The sequence below is a fragment of the Chiloscyllium punctatum genome, chromosome 30 (assembly GCF_047496795.1).
Source record: "Chiloscyllium punctatum isolate Juve2018m chromosome 30, sChiPun1.3, whole genome shotgun sequence".
Classification (NCBI taxonomy): domain Eukaryota; kingdom Metazoa; phylum Chordata; class Chondrichthyes; order Orectolobiformes; family Hemiscylliidae; genus Chiloscyllium; species Chiloscyllium punctatum.
In genome coordinates, this window is record NC_092768.1 from 12,899,108 (window position 1) to 12,914,098 (window position 14,991).

A 14,991-nucleotide genomic window follows, 5' to 3' on the forward strand; every position below is an offset into this window, starting at 1 on the left:
GTGGACCAGCATAGGCTGGGACGGAATAATGTGGGACTGAAGGCCCAGGATTTCAGGAACACAGTTTCCTGTGAGAGGACTGCCCTCTGGTGGTAATGATGAGGATTAGTACCTGTGGTGGTGGTAATGTTGGGGTTTTGGACCTGTGGTGGTGGTGGACGGGTGGTGGTACATGTGGTGATTGGAGAGGGGAGATGGTACTTGCAGTGGTGATAGTAGTGGGGAGGTGGTATCTATGGTGGTGGTGGAGGGGAGGTGGTACCTGTGGTGATGGGGAAGGGGTAGTGGTACCAGTGCTGGTGGTGGATGGGAGGTGGTGGTGGAGAGTTTGTGGTACCTGTGTTGGTGATGGTGGTGGGGAGGTGGTATCTGTGGTGGTGGTGGTGGTGGTGGTGGAAGAGAGGTGGTACCTGTAGTGGTGGTGGTGGTGATAGGGAGGTGGTCCTTGTGCTGGTGGTGGAGGGGAGGTGGTAACTGTGGTGGTGATGGTGGTGGTGGGGAGGTGATATCTGTGGTGGTAGTGGTGGAGGGGAGGTGGTACCTGTGTAGGTAGTGGAGGGGAGGTGGTACCTGCCGTGGTGGTGGTGGGGAGGTGGTACCTGTGGTGGTAGTGGAGGGGAGGTGGTACCTGTCGTGGTGGTGGTGAGTAGGTGGTACCTGTGGTGGTGGTGGTGGTGGTGGGGAAGTGGTACCTGTGGTGGTGATGGTGGTGGAGGGGAGGTGGTATCTGTGGTGGTGGTGAGTAGGTGGTACCTGTGGTGGTGGTGGTGGGGAGGTGGTACCTGTGGTGGTGGTGGTGGTGGAAGAGAGGTGGTACCTGTGGTGGTGGTGGTGGTGATAGGGAGGTGGTCCTTGTGCTGGTGGTGGAGGGGAGGTGGTAACTGTGGTGGTGATGGTGGTGGTGGGGAGGTGATATCTGTGGTGGTAGTGGTGGAGGGGAGGTGGTACCTGTGTAGGTAGTGGAGGGGAGGTGGTACCTGCCGTGGTGGTGGTGGGGAGGTGGTACCTGTGGTGGTAGTGGAGGGGAGGTGGTACCTGTCGTGGTGGTGGTGAGTAGGTGGTACCTGTGGTGGTGGTGGTGGTGGTGGGGAAGTGGTACCTGTGGTGGTGATGGTGGTGGAGGGGAGGTGGTATCTGTGGTGGTGGTGAGTAGGTGGTACCTGTGGTGGTGGTGGTGGGGAGGTGGTACCTGTGGTGGTGGTGGTGGTGGAAGAGAGGTGGTACCTGTGGTGGTGGTGGTGGTGATAGGGAGGTGGTCCTTGTGCTGGTGGTGGAGGGGAGGTGGTAACTGTGGTGGTGATGGTGGTGGTGGGGAGGTGATATCTGTGGTGGTAGTGGTGGAGGGGAGGTGGTACCTGTGTAGGTAGTGGAGGGGAGGTGGTACCTGCCGTGGTGGTGGTGGGGAGGTGGTACCTGTGGTGGTAGTGGAGGGGAGGTGGTACCTGTCGTGGTGGTGGTGAGTAGGTGGTACCTGTGGTGGTGGTGGTGGTGGTGGGGAAGTGGTACCTGTGGTGGTGATGGTGGTGGAGGGGAGGTGGTATCTGTGGTGGTGGTGAGTAGGTGGTACCTGTGGTGGTGGTGGTGGGGAAGTGGTACCTGTGGTGGTGATGGTGGTGGTGGGGAAGTGGTACCTGTGGTGGTGAGAGTGATGGTGGGGAGGTGGTATCTGTGGTGGTGGTACCTGTGGTGGTGGTGGAGGGGAGGTGGTACCTGTGATGGTGATGGTGGTGGAGGGGAGGTGGTATCTGTGGTGGTGGTGAGTAGGTGGTACCTGTGGTGGTGGTAGTGGTGGGGAGGTGGTACCTGTAGTGATGGTGGTGGTACCTGTGGTGGTGGTGGGGAGGTGGTACCTGTAGTGATGGTGGTAAGTGTGGTGGTGGTGGAGGGGTGGTGGTACCTGTGATGGTGATGTAGGGGAGGTGGTACCTGTGGTGGTGATGGTGGTGTGGCAGAGGTGGTACCTGTGGTGGTGGTGTTGGGGAAGTGGTTCCTGTGGTGGTGTTGTTGGTGGTGGCGAGGTGGTACCTGTGGTGTGGTGGTGGTGGTGGTGGGGAGGTGGTAACTGTGGTGGTGATGGTGGGGAGGTGGTATCTGTGGTGGTGACGGTGGTGGTGGGGTGGTGGTATCTGTGGTGGTGGTGGGGAGCTGGTACCTATTGTGGTGGTGTTGGGGAGGTGGTATCTGTGGTGGTGGTGGGGAGGTGGTATCTGTGGTGGTGGTGGGGAGGTGGTACCTGTGGTGGTGATGGTGGTGGAGAGGAGGTGGTATCTGTGGTGGTGGTTTTGGGGAGGGGGTACCTGTGGTAGTGATGGTAGTGTTGGGGAGGTGGTACCTGTGGTGGTGATGGTAGTGTTGGGGAGGTGGTACCTGTGGTGGTGATGGTGGTGTTGGGGAGGTGGTACCTGTGGTGGTGATGGTGGTGATGGTGGTGTTGGGGAGGTGGTACCTGTGGTGGTGATGGTGGTGATGGTGGTGTTGGGGAGGTGGTATCTGTGGTAGTGATGGTGGTGGTGGGGAGGTGGTACCTGGGTGGTGGTGGTGGGGATGTGGTATCTGTGATGGTGGTGGGGAGGTGGTATCTGTGGTGGTGGTGGTGGGGAGGTGGTATCTGTGGTGATAATGGTGGTAGTGGGGAGGTGGTACCTGTGGTGGTGGTGATGGGGAGGTGGTATCTGTGGTCGTGGTGATGGGGAGGTGGTATCTGTGGTGGTGATGGTGGTGGTGGGGAGCTGGTAACTGTAGTGGTGGTGATGGGGAGGTGGTATCTGTGGTGGTGATGGTGGTGGTGGGGAGCTGGTAACTGTGGTGGTGGTGGTGGGGAGGTGGTATCTGTGGTGGTGATGGTGGTGGTGGTATCTGTGGTGGTGATGGGGAGGTGGTATCTGTGGTGGTGATGGTGGTGGTGGGGAGCTGGTAACTGTGGTGGTGGTGATGGGGAGGTGGTATCTGTGGTGGTGATGGTGGTGGTGGGGAGCTGGTATCTGTGGTGGTGGTGGTGGGGAGGTGGTATCTGTGGTGGTGGTGGTGGTGGTGTGGAGGTGGTATCTGTGGTGGTGGTGGGGAGGTATTACTTGTGGTGGTTGTAGAGGTGGTGGTGGTGGGGAGGGTGGTATCTGTGGTGTGGATGGGGGGGTGCCTCTGGGGGGGTGGGGGGTGTGCCTGTGGTGTGGGTGGAGGGGGCTGGTACCTGTGGTGTGGATAGGGGGTGTACCTGTGTTGTGGGTGGGAAGCTGTGCCTGTCATGGGGGAGATGGTGTACCTGTGGTGGGGGTGTAGGGAGTTGGTACCTGTGGTGGTGGGAGTGGTGGTGATGGGTGTCGGAGGGTGTTGAGGGAGGTGGTACCTGAAGGACAGGCTGCCTTGATGTGAGCGTGATTTCCATCAATAAACAGGCAGCAGAGTGAAAGCAGCTAGTTATAGCACGGAGCACACACCACTTTGATACACCAGGCTCTTTGTCCCTCGGAGGCTGCCCCTTGAATGAAGCAGAGGCTTGGGGCTGAATCCTTCTCTCTCACACACACACACCCACCACCCCCTCTGCAGCCTCACCAAAGGAACACCCACACACACCCCACCGCCCTTTCAACGCTCTCTGGGGTCTCGTGCAAATGGACATCTGACCCACTGTCCCCACCCAGTCCCCCGGGGAGACAGTGTCTGACCTACTGTCCCCACCCAGTCCCACAGGGAGTCAGTGTCTGACCCACTGTCCCCACCCAGTCCCCCGGGGAGACAGTGTCTGACCCACTGTCCCCACCCAGTCCCACAGGGAGACAGTATCTGACCCACTGTCCCCACCCAGTCCCACAGGGAGTCAGTATCTGACCCACTGTCCCCACCCAGTCCCCCGGGGAGACAGTGTCTGACCCACTGTCCCCACCCAGTCCCACAGGGAGACAGTGTCTGACCCACTGTCCCAGCCAGTCCCACAGGGAGACAGTGTCTGACCCACTGTCCCCACCCAGTCCCACAGGGAGACAGTGTCTGACACACTGTCCCCACCCAGTCCCACAGGGAGACAGTGTCTGACCCACTATCCCCACCCAGTCCCACAGGGAGACAGTGTCTGACCCACTGTCCCCACTTAGTCCCACAGGGAGACAGTGTCTGACCCACTGTCCCCACCCAGTCCCACAGGGAGACAGTGTCTGACCCACTGTCCCCACCCAGTCCCACAGGGAGGGAGTGTCTGACCCACTGTCCCCACTTAGTCCCACAGGGAGACAGTGTCTGACCCACTGTCCCCACCCAGTCCCACAGGGAGACAGTGTCTGACCCACTGACCCACCCAGTCCCACAGGGAGACAGTGTCTGACCCACTGTCCCCACCCAGTCCCACAGGGAGGGAGTGTCTGACCCACTGTCCCCACCCAGTCCCACAGGGCGACAGTGTCTGACCCACTGACCCCACCCAGTCCCACAGGGAGACAGTGTCTGACCCCCTGTCCCCAGCCAGTCCCGGAGGTAGGGCGGTGGAAAGGACAGTGACCCGCTGCCCCAGTTGTAATTGTATAGAAACCCTTCCTGGTTTTGATGAAGCTGGTTGCTGAGAGCTGGGTTTTCCGAATTTCCTCCCACTCCGAGAAAGTGTTATTTGGAAAGCCTGTCAGACGTTGTGTTTTTCCCACCAGCTCTGTTTACTCAGAGCAAGGTCATCCGGTCACATTGCAGGCAGAGATAAAGCAGGGGTACTGCAGACCTGTCGGTATGGTGCCCCCTGGGAGCGTTCCCGTTCTGGTGCCTGTCCTCAGCCTGTTCCTGCTGGCTCTCCTGTCTGCCTTACCCGTAGCTCATCGTGCTGGTGAGTACAGTGTGGTCAAACACCGTATCTCTGTTGAAGGTGAAAAATGTGAAGCCTCCCACAGTCAAACAGTTAACCTCGTCGGCGGTTGTTCCTGAGACTCTGTGCGGAACAGCCGAGAGAACGAAAGCTTCGACCGAATTACCGTCTGCGAGGGGCTATATAAATGCAGTTGTTGTGAGTGGCTGCAGTGAGCTACCTGCCTTCGAGTCAAAAAGGTTGTCGGTACAAATGTCACTTCAGGCTCTCGAGGACATAATCTGTCACAGAATCCTTACAGGCCATTTGGCCCCTCAACCCTCGAAGGTTACCCCATCCATACCCACTCCTTTACTTTATCCTGATAACCCCTCACTTCCCATGGCTAATCCACCTAACCTGCACGGAGCGTCATTTTACAGCAGGAAACAGACACTTCGCCCCAACCAGTCCACGCCAAACATTCGTCCCACCTGCCTGCTCCTGGCCCACATCCCTTCAAACCTTTCCTTATCCGTGTATTTACCCAAATGTCTTCTAAATGTAATTGTACCCACATCCACCGGTTCCTCGGGAAGTTCATTTCACACACCAACCACCCTCCGGTGGAAAACATGTAAGAAGCCTCTCATGCCTTTTTAAAAAAATCTCTCTTCTCAAAAACATGCCCCTGTTTTGAAATTCACAATCCGAGGCAGGAAACCAGAGCACCCAGAAAAAAAAAACCCACACAGACACAGGGAGGATGGGCAAATTTCACACAGACGCGGGGAGAATGGGTAAATTTCACAAAGACAGCTGCCTAATGTGGAATTGAACCTAGGTCCCTCGGTGCTGTGAGGCAGCAGTGATTCCTGATGAAGGGCTTTTGCCCGAAACGTCGATTTTCCTGCTCCTCGGATGCTGCCTGACCTGCTGTGCTCTTCCAGCACCACTATAATCGAGACTGCATTCCAGCATCTGCAGTCCTCACTTTTGCCCTGTGAGGTAGCAGTTCTCACCACTGAACCAGCATCTAAACTGGCACTATAGAAGGGGTAAAAACAATGACTGCAGATGCTGGAAACCAGATTCTGGATTAGTGGTGCTGGAAGAGCACAGCAGTTCAGGCAGCATCCAAGGAGCTTCGAAATCGACGTTTTGGGCAAAAGCCCTTCATCAGGAATAAAGGCAGTGAGCCTGAAGCGTGAAGAGATAAGCTAGAGGAGGGTGGGGGTGGGGAGAAAGTAGCATAGAGTACAATGGGTGAGTGGGGGAGGGGATGAAGGTGATAGGTCAAAGAGGAGAGGGTGGAGTGGATAGGTGGAAAAGGAGATAGGCAGGTAGGACAAGTCCAGACAAGTCATGGGGACAGTTACTGAGCTGGAAGTTAGGAACTAGGGTGAGGTGGGGGAAGGGGAAAATGAGGAAACTGTTGAAGTCCACATTGATGCCATGGGGTTGAAGTGTTCCGAGGCAGAAGATGAGGCGTTCTTCCTCCTGGCGTCTGGTGGTGAGGGAGCGGCGGTGAAGGAGGCCCAGGACCTCCATGTCCTTGGCAGAGTGGGAGGGGGAGTTGAAATGTTGGGCCATGGGGCGGTGTGGTTGATTGGTGCTGGTGTCCCGGAGATGTTCCCTAAAGCGCTCTGCTAGGAGGCGCCCAGTCTCCCCAATGTAGAGGAGACCGCATCGGGAGCAACGGATATAAGAAATTATATTAGTGGATGTGCAAGTAAAACTTTGATGGATGTGGATGGCTCCTTTAAGGCCTTGGATAGAGGTGAGGGAGGAGGTGTTGGCACAGGTTTTACAGTTCCTGCGGTGGCAGAGGAAAGTGCCAGGATTGGAGGGTGCGTTGTTTGGGGACGTGGATCTGACCAGGTAGTCGCGGAGGGAATGGTCTTTGCGGAAGGCGGAAAGGGGTGGGGAGGGAAATATATCCCTGGTAGTGGGGTCTGTTTGGAGGTGGCGGAAATGTCAGCGGATGATTTGGTTTATGCAAAGGTTGGTAGGGTGTAAGGTGAGCACCAGGGGCGTTCTGTTCTTGTTACGGTTGGAGGGGTGGGGTCTGAGGGCGGAGGTGCGGGATGTAGACAAGATGCGTTGGAGGGCATCTTTAACTACGTGGGAAGGGAAATTGCGTTCTCTAAAGAAGGAGGCCATCTGGTGTGTTCTGTGGTGGAACTGGTCCTCCTGGGAGCAGATCCGGCGGAGGCGGAGGAATTGGGAATACGGGATGGCATTTTTGCAAGAGGTAGGGTGGGAAGAGGTGTAATCCAGGTAGCTGTGGGAATCGGTGGGTTTGTAAAAAAATGTTGGTGTCAAGTCGGTCGTCATTAATGGAGATGGAGAGGTCCAGGAAGGGGAGGGAGGTGTCAGAGATGTCCAGGTAAATTTAAGGTCAGGGTGGAATGTGTTGGTGAAGTTGATGAATTGCTCAACCTCCTCACGGGAGCATGAGGTGGCGCCAATGCAGTCATCAATGTAGCGGAGGTAGAGGTGGGGAGTGGTGCCGGTGTAATTACGGAAGATCGACTGCTCTACGTAGCCAACAAAGAGACAAGCATAGCTGGGGACCAAACGTGTGCCCATGGCTACCCCTTTGGTCTGGAGGAAGTGGGAGGATTCGAAGGAGAAATTATTAAGGGTGAGGACCAGTTCGGCCAAACGAATGAGAGTGTCAGTGGAAGGGTACTGTTGGGGACGTCTGGAGAGGAAAAAACGGAGGGCTTGGAGGCCCTGGTCATGGCGGATGGAGGTGTAGAGGGATTGGATATCCATGGTGAAGAATAAGGCGTTGGGGGCCAGGGAAACGGAAGTCTTGGAGGAGGTGGAGGGCGTGGGTGGTGTCTCGAACATATGTGGGGAGTTCCTGGACTAGGGGGGATAGGACAGTGTCGAGGTAGGTAGAGATGAGTTCAGTGGGGCAGGAGCAGGCTGAGACAATGGGTCGGCCAGGGTGGTCAGGCTTGTGGATCTTGGGAAGGAGGTAGAACCGGGCAGTGTGGGATTCCCGGACTATGAGGTTGGAAGCTGTGGGTGGGAGATCTCCTGAGGTGATGAGGTTCTGTATGGTCTGGAAGATGATGGTTTGGTGATGGGGGGTGCGGTCATGGTCGAGGGGGCAGTCGGAAGAGATGTCCTCGAGTTGACATTTGGCTTCAGCGGTGTAGAGGTCAGTGCGCCAGACTACCACTGCGCCCCCTTTATCCGCTGGCTTGATGGTGAGGTTGGGATTGGAGCAGAGGGATTGGAGGGCTGCGCGTTGTGAGGGTGAGAGGTTGGAGTGGGGGAGGGAGGTAGACAGGTTGAGGCGGTTAATGTCCCGGCGGCAGTTGGAAATGAAGAGGTCGAGGGCAGGTAATAGGCCAGCGCAGGGTGTCCAGAAGGGGTGCTGCACTGTCAGGCACTGAACTGCAACCCTGCCTGCCCTCTCATTGAGTTATATTTTCCAGTCAGTTTGGTGCTGGAAAAACACAGCAGGCCAGGCAGCATCGGAGGAGCAGGAGAATCTGCCTGACCGGCTGTGCTTTTCCACACTCAAGACTCTGGTCTCCAGTATCTGCAGTCCTGACTGACTCCTGGTATTTCTCAGTGAATTGTGGAGATTCTCTCAGGTCCCTGACCGATGTTTGACCCTCGATTACCTGCAGCAGAGAATCCAGTCAGGCTGGAAGTGTGTACATTGACCGCTCCGTGAGTTAATCCCGATCTGTGTCACCCTGGAGTGATAGCAGCACACATTAAGGGCCACTAGGCATTCCTTACAGCTGTGGAGTTTTCTTGTTCTCCTTTTACAGAAGCTGCCAATGAACTTGCCTTCGCCAGAGAGAGTGGCACCAGCCTCATCAATCCAGAATCTTCACAGAGCACCAGGAACTCTCACACCACAGTGAGAATGACGACAGACATGCACAGTGGACACGACAGAGCACATCTCAAGACTTCATACTTACTGAACGATGTGGTCTCACTGAGTAGGTAGCAAGCATCCTTCATGGATTGTCCAAAACCGAGAACGAGGGGTCACTAATTGAAAGGAAGGGTTGTCTATTTCAGGCAGAGATTAAATCATTTGCTCACAGAGAGTGCACGAGCCTTTGGCATTCTCCCCCTTGATAGAAGTGGCACCAGAATATCTTTCAGGCCCGATGTAGATAGATTCTGAAGAAGCGAGAGGCTGAAAGGTTATTGGGGATTGGGTGGGAATGTTCAGGTATTCCTCAGCCTTTCCTCAGCAGGCTTTTGGGACTGAATGACCCACTCCTGAAATGAACAACAGAACTAGCTGGTGAAACTCAGCAGATCCGGCAGCATCCATTCTGAGTCGATAAAGTATGGAGTTGGAAATAGCACAACAGGTCAAGCAGCATCAGAGGAGCAAGAGAGTTGATATTTCAGATCAGCACCCTCCATTTGAGCCCTGATGAGGTGCACTGACCCAAAACGTCGACTCTCCTGCTCCTCCGATGCTGCTTGACCTGCTGTGCTTTTTTCCAGCTCCATACTTTATCGATTCTGTCTTTCCAACATCTGTAGTTCTCACTATCTGCAAGCATCAGTTCTGAAGAAGGGTTACTGGACTCACAGAGGCATACAGTCATACAGCACAGAAACAGACCACTTGGTCCAACCAGTCCATGCCAACCATAATCCCAAACTCTACTAGTCCCACCTGCCTGCTGCTGGCCCATATCCCTCCAAACCTTTCCTATTCATGTCCTTATCCAAATGTCTTTTAAACATTGTAACCGCGCCTGCATCCACCACTTCCTCAGAAAGTTTATGCCACATGCAAACCACTCTCTGTGTAAACGATTTGTCCCTTATGCCTTTTTTAAATCTCTCTGCTCTCACCTTAAAAACTTGCCCCGTAATCCTGAAATCCTCCCTCCTTGGGAGAAGGCAACTACCATTAACTCTATCCATACCCCTCATTATTTTATAAACTTCAATAAGGTCGCCTGTCAACCTCCTAGGCTCCAGTGAATAAAGTCTCATCAGAGTTAGGAAGTCATATTGTGGCTGTACAGGACATTGGTGAGGCCACTTTTGGAATATTGCGTGCAATTCTGGTCTCCTTCCTATCAGAAGGATGTTGTGAAACTTGACAGGGTTCAGAAAAGATTTACAAAGATGTTGCCAGGGTTGGAGGGTTTAAGTTACAGGGAGGGGCTGAATAGGTTGAGGCTGATTTCCCTGGAACATCGGAGGCTGAGGGGTGACCTGATAGAGGTTTATAAAATCATGGGGGGCATGGATAAGACAAGTAGACAATGTCTTTACCCTGGGGTGGGGGAGTCCAGAACTAGAGGGGCATAGGTTTAAGGTGAGAGGGGAAAGTTATAAAAGAGACTTGAGGGGCAACCTTTTCCCGCAGAAGGTAGTGAAAGTTTTGAGCGAGCTGCCAGAGGAAATGGTGGCGGCTCGTACAATTACGACATTTAAAAGGCATCTGGATGGGAATATGAATAAGGAGGATTTAGAGGGATATGGGTTAAAAGCTGACAAATGGGACTAGATTAGGTTAGGATATCTGGTCGGCATGGACGAATGGACCAAAGGGTCTGTTACTATGCCGTACATCTCTATTACTCTGTCCAGCCTTTCTTTGTAACTCAAATCTTCAATTTCTGGCAACATCCTGGTAGCTCTCTTCTGAAACCCTCTCCAGCTTAGTAATATCCTTCCTCTAACTGGACGACCAGAACTGAACACAGTATTCCAGAAAAGGCCTTACCAATGTCCTGTGTAGCCTCACCATGATGTACCAACTCCAAAACTCAAAGGACTGAGTAATGAAGGCAAGCATGCAAAATGCCTTTTTAACCACCATGTTGACATGTGATGCAAATGTCAAAGAATTATGCGCCTGCACCCCAAGGTCCTGAAACATTACCTCAGTTTTCCCTGCACAGTTGCTACCCAGATATGCTGCTGAGCTTCTCCAGCAATTTCTGTTCTCCAACAGCCTCAGTTTTTTGTTCTGTTTTAGTGGATAACTTCTCATTCTGGTTCGAATGTTTTTAACGACATTCTATTGAAACGTTCCCTCTTGTGCCCATCAGGATGGATGCCAAATCCCATAGGGAACAACAACATATTCTACAATGTAATATGATCATGTGAGTTAACAATGTGGCTCACTACATTGACTACTAGCTATATTCACATGGTTAAAAATCACACAATACCAGGTTATAGTCCAACAGGTTTATATGGAAACACTAGCTTCCAGAGTGCCACTCCTTCATCAGGTATTCACATAGGTCAGAGAACATTACAGCACAGTACAGGCCCTTTGACCCTCGATGTTGTGCTGACCTGTGGAACCAATCTGAAGCCCATCACTATTCCATCTTCATCCATATGTTTATCCAATGACCATTTAAATGCCCTTAAAGTTGGCGAGTCTTCTTCTCTCTAATGAAATAAGCCACAAGTCCCTCAGCCTTTCTTCATAAGACCTTCCCTCCATACCAGGCAACATCCTAGTAAAGCCCCACTGAACCCTTTCCAAAGCTTCCACATCCTTCCTATAATGTGGTGTCCAGAACTGTTTGCAATACTCCAAGTGCAGCCGCACCAGCATTTTGTAGACTGCAGCATGACCTCGTGGCTCTGAAATACAATCCCTCTACCAATAAAAGCTAACACACCGTAAGTGTTCTTAAAAACCTACCAACCTGTTGGCACCTTTCGGGAATCTATGCACACCAAGATCTCTGTGCTCATCTATGCTGGCAAGAATCTTACCATTAACCCAGTTCTCTTTATTCCTGTTGCTCCATCCAAAGTGAGTCACGTTCAAATCCATTTGCCACCTCTCAACCTCCGCAGCTTATCTATGTCCCTCTGCAACATGCTTCGGCACTGTCCACAACTCCACCAACCTTAGTGTCATCAGCAAATTTATTAATCCATCTTTCTACACCCTCATCCATGTCATTTATAAAAATGACAAACAGCAAAACATATCTTTGCGGTACACCACTAGAAAATAAACTCCAGGATGAACATTTCCCATAATGCCACCTTCTGTCTTCTTTCAGCTAGCCAAATTCTGATCCAAACCACTAAATCACCTTCAATCCCACGCTTCCATTTTTTTTTGCAATAACCTACCGTGGGGAACCTTATCGAATTCCTAACTGAAATCCATTTGGAGTCAAAGAGTCATAAAGATGTACAGCATGGAAACAGACCTTTCGGTCCAACCCATCCATCCTGACCAGATATCCCAACTCAATCTAGTCCCACCTGCCAGCACCCGGCCCATATCCCTCCAAACCTTTTCCTATTCATAATACCCATCCAAATGCCTCTTAAATGTTGCAATTGTACCAGCCTCCACCACATCCTCTGGCAGCTCATTCTATACACGTACCACCCTCTGCATTAAAAAGATGCCCCTTAGGTCTCTTTTATATCTTTCCCCTCTCACCCTAAACCTATCCCTCTAGTTCTGGACTCCCCGACCCCAGAGAAAAGACTTTGTCCATTTATCCTATACATGCCCCTCATAATATTGTAAAGCTCTATAAGGTCACCCCTCAGCCTCTGACGCTCCAGGGAAAACAGCCCCAGCCTGTTCAGCATCTCCCTGTAGCTCAAATCCTCCAACCCTGACAACATCCTTGTAAATCTTTTCTGAACCCTTTCAAGTTTCACAACATCTTTCCAATATGAAGGAGACCAGAATTGCACGCAATATTCCGACAGTGGCCTAACCAATGTCCTGTACAGCCACAACATGACCTCCCAACTCCTGTACTCAATACTCTGACCAATAAAGGAAAGCATACCAAATGCCTTCTTCACTATCCTATCTACCTGTGACTCCACTTTCAAGGATCTATGAACCTGCACTCCAAGGTCTCTCTGTTCAGCAACACTCCCTAGGACCTTACCATTAAGTGTATAAGTCCTGCTAAGATTTGCTTTCCCAAAATGCAGCACCTCGCATTTATCTGAATTAAATTCCATCTGCCAATTCTAAGCCCATTGGCCCATCTGGTCCAGATCCTGTTGTAATCTAAGGTATCCATCTTTGCTGTCCACTACACCTCTAATTTTGGTGTCATCTGCAAACTTACTAACTGTACCTCTTATGCTCGCATCATTAATGTAAATGACAAAAAGTAGAGGACCCAGCACCGATCCTTGTGGCACTCCACTGGTCACAGGCCTCCAGTCTGAAAAACAACCCTTCACCACCACCCTCTGTCTTCTACCTTTGAGACAGTTCTGTATCTAAATGGCTAGTTCTCCCTGTATTCCATGAGATGTAACCTTGCTAACCAGTCTCCTATGGGGAACCTTGTCGAACACCTTACTGAAGTCCATATACATCACATATACTGCTCTGCCCTCATCAATCTTCTTTGTTACTTCTTCAAAAAACTCAATCAAGTTTGTGAGACATGATTTCCCACACACAAAGCCATGTTGACTAACCCGAATCAGTCCTTGCCTTTCCAAATACATGTTCATCCTGTCCCTCAGGATTCTCTCCAACAACTTGCAACTGAGGTCAGGCTCACCGGTCTATAGTTTCCTGGCTTGTCCTTACCACCCTTCTTAAATAGTGGCATCACGTTAGCCAACCTCCAGTCTTCCGGCACCTCACCTGTGACTATCAATGATACAAATATCTCAGCAAGAGTCCCAGCAATCACTTCTCTAGCTTCCCACAGAGTTCTCGGGTACACCTGATCAGGTCCTGAGGATTTATCCACCTTTAACCATTTCAAGACATCCAGCCATTCCTCCTGTGTAATCTGATCATTTTGCAAGATGTCACCATCTATTTCCCTACAGTCTATATCTTCCATATCCTTTTCTACAGTAATATACTGATGCAAAATACTCATTTAGTATCTCCCCCATTTTCTGTGGCTCCACACAAAGGCTGCCTTGCTGATCTTTGAGTGACTCTATTCTCTCCCTAGTTACCCTTTTTGTCCTTAATATATTTGTAAAAATCCTTTGGATTCTCCTTAATTCTATTTGCCAAAGCTATCTCATGTCCCAGTTTTGTCCTCCTGATTTCTCTCTTAAGTATACTCCTACTGTCTTTATACTCTTCTAAGGATTCACTCCATCTATCCTGTCATACCTAACATATGCTTCCTTCTTTTTCTTAACCAAACCTTCAATTTCTTTAGTCATCCAGCATTCCCTATACCTACCAGCCTTCCCTTTAATCCTGACAGGAATATACTTTCTCTGGATTCTCATTATCCCATTTCTGAAGACTTCCCATTTTCCAGCCATTCCTTTACCTGCGAACATCTGCCTCCAATCAGCTTTCGAAAATTCTTGCCTAATACTGTAAAAATTGGCCTTTCTCCAATTTAGAACTTCAACTTTTAGATCTAGTCTATCCTTTTCCATCACTATTTTAAAACGACTAGAATTATGGTCCCTGGCCCCAAAGTGCTCTCCCACTGACACCTCAGTCACCTGCCCTGCCTTAATTCCCAAGAGTAGGTCAAGTTTTGCACCTTCTCTAGTAGGTACATCCACATAGTGAATCATAAAATTGTCTCTTACACACTTAACAAATTCCTCTCCATCGAAACCTTTAACACTATGGCAGTCCCAATCGATGTTTGAAAAGTTAAAATCCCCGACCATAACTACCTGATTGTTCTTATAGGTAGCTGAGATCTCCTTACAAGTTTGCTTCTCAATTTCCCTCTGACTATTAGGGGGTCTATAATACAATCCCAATAAGGTGATCATCCCTTTCTTATTTCTCAGTTCCACCCAAGTAACTTCCCTGGATGTATTTCCGGGATTATCCTCCCTCAGCACAGCTGTAATGCTATCCCTTATCAAAAATGCCACTCCCCCTCCTCTCTTGCCTCCCTTTCTATCCTTCCTGTAGCATTTGTATCTTGGAACATTAAGCTGCCAATCCTGCCCATCCCTGAGCCATGTTTGTGTAATTGCTATGATATCCCAGTCCCATGTTCCTAACCATGCCCTGAGTTCATCTGCCTTCCCTGTTAGGTCCCTTGCAATGAAATAAGTGCAGTTTAATTTATTAGTCCTACCTTGTCCCCGCCTACCCTGACTGTTTGACTCACTTCGGTTCTCAACTATACCAGTCTCAGATTGATCTCTTTCTCTTTCCTCACTATCTCCCTGGGTCCCACCCCCCCCTCCCCCCCCCCCTTACTAGTTTAAATCCTCCTGAGCAGTTCTAGCAAATTTCCCTGCCA